The sequence below is a fragment of the Episyrphus balteatus genome, chromosome 1 (assembly GCF_945859705.1).
Source record: "Episyrphus balteatus chromosome 1, idEpiBalt1.1, whole genome shotgun sequence".
Lineage (NCBI taxonomy): Eukaryota > Metazoa > Arthropoda > Insecta > Diptera > Syrphidae > Episyrphus > Episyrphus balteatus.
In genome coordinates, this window is record NC_079134.1 from 119,820,872 (window position 1) to 119,829,178 (window position 8,307).

Sequence of the window (8,307 nt, forward strand, 5' to 3'; positions counted from 1 at the left end):
GCCGAACTACAAGCGATAGTCGCAAAACTGTTCAAAACAAAATGGCGGCCAAAGTCGTCCAGACATTTGTTCGGAAAATGGGGGGTTTAGTTCCTGTACTAGTGTACTTTCATATTTTTAGTCCGAATTGCAGTTGCGAATTATTTCTCAGACCTCCATACAACCAAATCTAAAATGACTGGACTACTTATGCATGAAGAAAATTTATTCGGTGAGGCTGTTTTCTGTGTGGAGTAAAATATTGTCAAGCATCCATATATCCTTGCTAAGACATCACAAGCCAAAGTCATAATGTCCTGAAGATTAAGTAGGTAGATTGGTGTGCTGCTTTCTAGTATACAATATCGTCACCGTGTTGATACAGAAAATTCCAAAGGTGGTGACAATACAACAAGAAATTTTATATGTATAAAACCCTGAGGCTATTGTATTCTAAAGCCTTTGTTCTGTTCCTTTTTGTTGCTGCTTTCAAGAATCTTTTGAGAGTACGTTACGTATTACCTGAAAGTAAAAAAAAAAGTACTTTTTAGTATGCCTTCCTATTTGTATTTACAAAAAAAAAAATATATAAATGATTTGGATTTGACTCCGTCAAACAGTGTCCTTGATCTCAAATCAGGTGGCAAGGCAAATGATTGTGCTTTTGAATATATATGCTATGGGTAGGGTATACATGTATAACAATAGCTTAATAAGGTTTGATTGTTATATACAACCCAACAACAACTGTGTTAAGATGTGTGAGTAAACATACATCCGTTTCTAAATAAAATTATATTGATTGTTGTCTTCAAGGTACGTATTAGAACATTCTACAGCATCGGAGAGGGCAAGAAAGTGATGGAATGAATTGAAGGTAGAAGTTAGTTGTTTGGAATGAAAAGTACCTTTATGCTTAATAAAGACCAAGAAGAAGAAAATTGTATTTTTCTACAAATCGTACCGTACCTACATATGCTTTGTAGTGTTGTATCGAAAGAGATTAAAAGCAACACTATATCGAAAACTTGACACAATTTGGAATGAAATTTATCGTAACACCTAAATGAGAGTTTTTTTTCAGTGGGATTGGAAATTTTGACCTGTTAACTATAATAATAGAAAATTAAACCCTCCCCTTATTTTGTAATAAGTTAAATATTTCCGAATAAAAATAAAATGCACGACTGGTTCGCACGTACTAGCTCTTGCTATTTGGTATAACTTAAAAAAGTTGTATGAGAGGTACACTTTCTAAGTGAGAAGAAGAAAATCCGTTGACGGGTTTAGGTTGTGAAAAAAAATGTACAGATGGACGCACGGAAACTGAGATATAAACATATCTGTAATCTGTCATCTGTCATCTGTCATCTGTCATCTGTCATCTGTCATCTGTCATCTGTCATCTGTCATCTGTCATCTGTCATCTGTCATCTGTCATCTGTCATCTGTCATCTGTCATCTGTCATCTGTCATCTGTCGTCTGTCATCTGTCATCTGTCATCTGTCATCTGTCGTCTGTCATCTGTCATCTGTCATCTGTCATCTGTCATCTGTCATCTGTCATCTGTCATCTGTCATCTGTCATCTGACATGACATGACATGACATGACATGACATGACATGACATGACATGACATGACATGACATGACATGACATGACATGACATGACATGACATGACATGACATGACATGACATGACATGACATGACATGACATGACATGACATGACATGACATGACATGACATGACATGACATGACATGACATGACATGACATGACATGACATGACATGACATGACATGACATGACATGACATGACATGACATGACATGACATGACATGACATGACATGACATGACATGACATGACATGACATGACATGACATGACATGACATGACATGACATGACATGACATGACATGACATGACATGACATGACATGACATGACATGACATGACATGACATGACATGACATGACATGACATGACATGACATGACATGACATGACATGACATGACATGACATGACATGACATGACATGACATGACATGACATGACATGACATGACATGACATGACATGACATGACATGACATGACATGACATGACATGACATGACATGACATGACATGACATGACATGACATGACATGACATGACATGACATGACATGACATGACATGACATGACATGACATGACATGACATGACATGACATGACATGACATGACATGACATGACATGACATGACATGACATGACATGACATGACATGACATGACATGACATGACATGACATGACATGACATGACATGACATGACATGACATGACATGACATGACATGACATGACATGACATGACATGACATGACATGACATGACATGACATGACATGACATGACATGACATGACATGACATGACATGACATGACATGACATGACATGACATGACATGACATGACATGACATGACATGACATGACATGACATGACATGACATGACATGACATGACATGACATGACATGACATGACATGACATGACATGACATGACATGACATGACATGACATGACATGACATGACATGACATGACATGACATGACATGACATGACATGACATGACATGACATGACATGACATGACATGACATGACATGACATGACATGACATGACATGACATGACATGACATGACATGACATGACATGACATGACATGACATGACATGACATGACATGACATGACATGACATGACATGACATGACATGACATGACATGACATGACATGACATGACATGACATGACATGACATGACATGACATGACATGACATGACATGACATGACATGACATGACATGACATGACATGACATGACATGACATGACATGACATGACATGACATGACATGACATGACATGACATGACATGACATGACATGACATGACATGACATGACATGACATGACATGACATGACATGACATGACATGACATGACATGACATGACATGACATGACATGACATGACATGACATGACATGACATGACATGACATGACATGACATGACATGACATGACATGACATGACATGACATGACATGACATGACAGATGACAGATGACAGATGACAGATGACAGATGACAGATGACAGATGACAGATGACAGATGACAGATGACAGATGACAGATGACAGATGACAGATGACAGATGACAGATGACAGATGACAGATGACAGATGACAGATGACAGATGACAGATGACAGATGACAGATGACAGATGACAGATGACAGATGACAGATGACAGATGACAGATGACAGATGACAGATGACAGATGACAGATGACAGATGACAGATGACAGATGACAGATGACAGATGACAGATGACAGATGACAGATGACAGATGACAGATGACAGATGACAGATGACAGATGACAGATGACAGATGACAGATGACAGATGACAGATGACAGATGACAGATGACAGATGACAGATGACAGATGACAGATGACAGATGACAGATGACAGATGACAGATGACAGATGACAGATGACAGATGACAGATGACAGATGACAGATGACAGATGACAGATGACAGATGACAGATGACAGATGACAGATGACAGATGACAGATGACAGATGACAGATGACAGATGACAGATGACAGATGACAGATGACAGATGACAGATGACAGATGACAGATGACAGATGACAGATGACAGATGACAGATGACAGATGACAGATGACAGATGACAGATGACAGATGACAGATGACAGATGACAGATGACAGATGACAGATGACAGATGACAGATGACAGATGACAGATGACATGACATGACATGACATGACATGACATGACATGACATGACATGACATGACATGACATGACATGACATGACATGACATGACATGACATGACATGACATGACATGACATGACATGACATGACATGACATGACATGACATGACATGACATGACATGACATGACATGACATGACATGACATGACATGACATGACATGACATGACATGACATGACATGACATGACATGACATGACATGACATGACATGACATGACATGACATGACATGACATGACATGACATGACATGACATGACATGACATGACATGACATGACATGACATGACATGACATGACATGACATGACATGACATGACATGACATGACATGACATGACATGACATGACATGACATGACATGACATGACATGACATGACATGACATGACATGACATGACATGACATGACATGACATGACATGACATGACATGACATGACATGACATGACATGACATGACATGACATGACATGACATGACATGACATGACATGACATGACATGACATGACATGACATGACATGACATGACATGACATGACATGACATGACATGACATGACATGACATGACATGACATGACATGACATGACATGACATGACATGACATGACATGACATGACATGACATGACATGACATGACATGACATGACATGACATGACATGACATGACATGACATGACATGACATGACATGACATGACATGACATGACATGACATGACATGACATGACATGACATGACATGACATGACATGACATGACATGACATGACATGACATGACATGACATGACATGACATGACATGACATGACATGACATGACATGACATGACATGACATGACATGACATGACATGACATGACATGACATGACATGACATGACATGACATGACATGACATGACATGACATGACATGACATGACATGACATGACATGACATGACATGACATGACATGACATGACATGACATGACATGACATGACATGACATGACATGACATGACATGACATGACATGACATGACATGACATGACATGACATGACATGACATGACATGACATGACATGACATGACATGACATGACATGACATGACATGACATGACATGACATGACATGACATGACATGACATGACATGACATGACATGACATGACATGACATGACATGACATGACATGACATGACATGACATGACATGACATGACATGACATGACATGACATGACATGACATGACATGACATGACATGACATGACATGACATGACATGACATGACATGACATGACATGACATGACATGACATGACATGACATGACATGACATGACATGACATGACATGACATGACATGACATGACATGACATGACATGACATGACATGACATGACATGACATGACATGACATGACATGACATGACATGACATGACATGACATGACATGACATGACATGACATGACATGACATGACATGACATGACATGACATGACATGACATGACATGACATGACATGACATGACATGACATATGACATCTGTCATCTGTCATCTGTCATCTGTCAACTATCATCTGGCATCTGGCATCTGTCATCTGTCATCTGTCATATTTAACTCACACTAAAGTTATCCTTCGTCGAATCGACGAAGCTCATCTTAACACCTACCAGCGTTGCCAGATTCCCCGATTTTTCGTATTTCTCCCGATTTTTTGAGGAATTTACGATTGCCCGATTTTTTGTTTAAAAATTAGGTTTTTTCCCGATTTTCAACACAAAAAAGGGTGTGCTACCTTAACATCGTCACGTTTTTCATAGAAACATTTAAAATTTTATTTTTAAGTTTCACTTAAACGTTTTAAAAATCCTTTCGTCTAATTTGTTTTCTTTTTTTTTAACAGTTTTTGGTTTAAATCTATCTGTATTATTCCCTATTTGGTTAAATAATGGAAAAATATTTTAAGAGAATACCTGAGTAATAAACAGGATCATTTTGCAATTCATTATCGACAGACGATATCGTTATGACGATAATCTTGCTTCACTTAAAAGCGATAGTTAATTTTTATCAGACCATATCGTTTTGACTATCTAAAAATTTTTTTCTGTAGTTCAATAATCTTTTAATAAATGTCTTCAAAACGGCAGCGCTTATAGACGATAGGTAACCAGTGGCGTACGTTGAGTCGTCGGGGCCCCGGGGCAGGACTAAATTTTGGGGCCCCTTTCATATTTGGGGGCCCGTTTGATAAAAAAAAAGTACGTATACGCCATACATTTTTTTTGTATGGCTTATACATTTTTAGGTTTATTTTAATGTTTTAATATGTTCGTAATGCACTTTGCCTAAAATGATATATTTAGAGACCCCTATAATAATTTTTTTTTAGCTTAGAATTGATAGTTCTTGGGGCCTCTGTTCTGAAGTAATATGTACATGTACATGTACATATTTGATTTTCCATCATCAAACATAATTTTTTTTTATTGTTGGGCCCCTGAAAAATTCATTTTGGGGCCCTCAAAATTAAATATTTAGCGGCGCCTAAAATAAAAATTTTTGAAGCTTAGAATTTATATTTCTTGAGGCCTCTGTTCTGAAGTAATAAAAACATATTTGAGTTTCCATCATCAGACATATTTTTTTTTTATTTTGGGGCCCCTGAAAAACTAAAATTAAATATTAAGAGACCCCTAAAATAATTTTTTTTTAGCTTAGAATTGATAGTTCTTGGGGTCTCTGTTCTAAAGTAATGTGTACACATTTGATTTTCCATCATCAAACATAGTTTATTTCTTTTGGGGCCCCTGAAAAATAATTTTTGGGGCCTCAAAATTATAAAAATTAAGTGCTTAGAGGCCCCTAAAATATAATATAATTTTTTTGGAGCCAAGAATTAATAGGTATTGAAGCCTCTAATCTGATGTAATATTCGGTGGCATTCCGTTTGTGCATTTAGTTTTGTGCCCTGATGTATTTATGTTGGGGCAAAAAAAAAACAATTTTTTTTAACTTAATTTTTTTTTAAGTACTGAAGTAAAGGCATTTGGGGTCCCTGCAGGGCCCTGGCTTGAAGTTGTTTTTTGCTTTTTTGGGGCCCCTAATGTATTATTTGTGGTTGCAAAGATTTTTCAAGTAATATTTTTTGGAGCCCTAAGATAAAATTATAATTTTAAAAATGCAGTTTATTTCCTTTTGGAGCCCCTGGGGTAACCTTTTTATCAAATCAATATATATTATGTGGCTACCATTGACCTACTATATATGGACTGCTAGTCGTTTGACTTTTCCATACAAAAATAGAAAAAAAATGATTCCACATCTTTCTAGCTCTACTAGCGGTATAACCTTAGACGGCGAAAAGAGGAAACTTTTAGTGAATGACATCTTTCGTTAAAAGGTAGTGCTTTCTCTGTTTTTCTATATTTGTTCCTTTCGCACTTCGTCAAAAATGTTGCACTTATTCTCCGCTTTTTTTTAGGGCGCTAGTATCGCGAAGAAACAAGTGGAACCAACCTGAATATGCTTCTAGCAGTCCATATATATTAAGTCAATGGTGGCTACATTATACATTACACTGAATGACATAATTTGTCTCCCTTGTATCCGAAGTGATTCAAACTCATTTTAATTTACTTCGTAACTCAATTTATGCTAACAGTTTCCTTCTCTGCATTGTCTTCAGTGGGGGCCCTGAGGTCGGTCGGGGGCCCCGGGGCGTCGCCCCGCTTGCCCCAAGGGAGTGTACGCCCCTGTAGGTAACCGAAGTTTTTAGGATTTTATTTCATTATTACACCAGAGCGGGCTTATAAAAACATATTTTATAAATGCATTTGCCTTCCATAATAAAAAAATTGCATTGAAAATATTTTTTTTTGCAAATGAAATAAAATTGCCTTAAAAAAAATGTTAATAAATTTAGCCCCGGTTTGTTCACACTCGATTATCTTTTAATCAAGGATTTTTGTATAGAATAATCCTTGCACGGAGAAAGAATAAGGTATGAACCACCTTATTTCTGGTATATTTAACTTTAATGTAATGTTTAAATAGGGATGACTCCCCAATAAAATGGAATTTACCTTACTTTTCTAGTAAATTTATAGCTTATGATTAACTTTACAGTAAAGCCTTTTTTTGTATGAATTTCTAATAGAAATTACTAGAAATTTAGGTACATATTTTACCTTACTATAAGGCTGAAAATACTGATTTTTAAAGTAAATGGAAGGTATGTAATTTAGTTACAGATTGGATCAAATAAAGTCAATTTCATTTTTATTGATGACATTTTTCTAAATAAAATTGTATGCATTTATCTTACAAAAATTATTGAAAAGCATAAAAAAAGTAATTAAAGTATGACCCTGTTATGTTTTTCAATAATTACATAAATTACCTAGTTTATTTTAATTTTTTTAAGGTGCAAACAAACAATTTTATTTAGGAAAATATCATCAATAAAAATGGAATTGACTTTA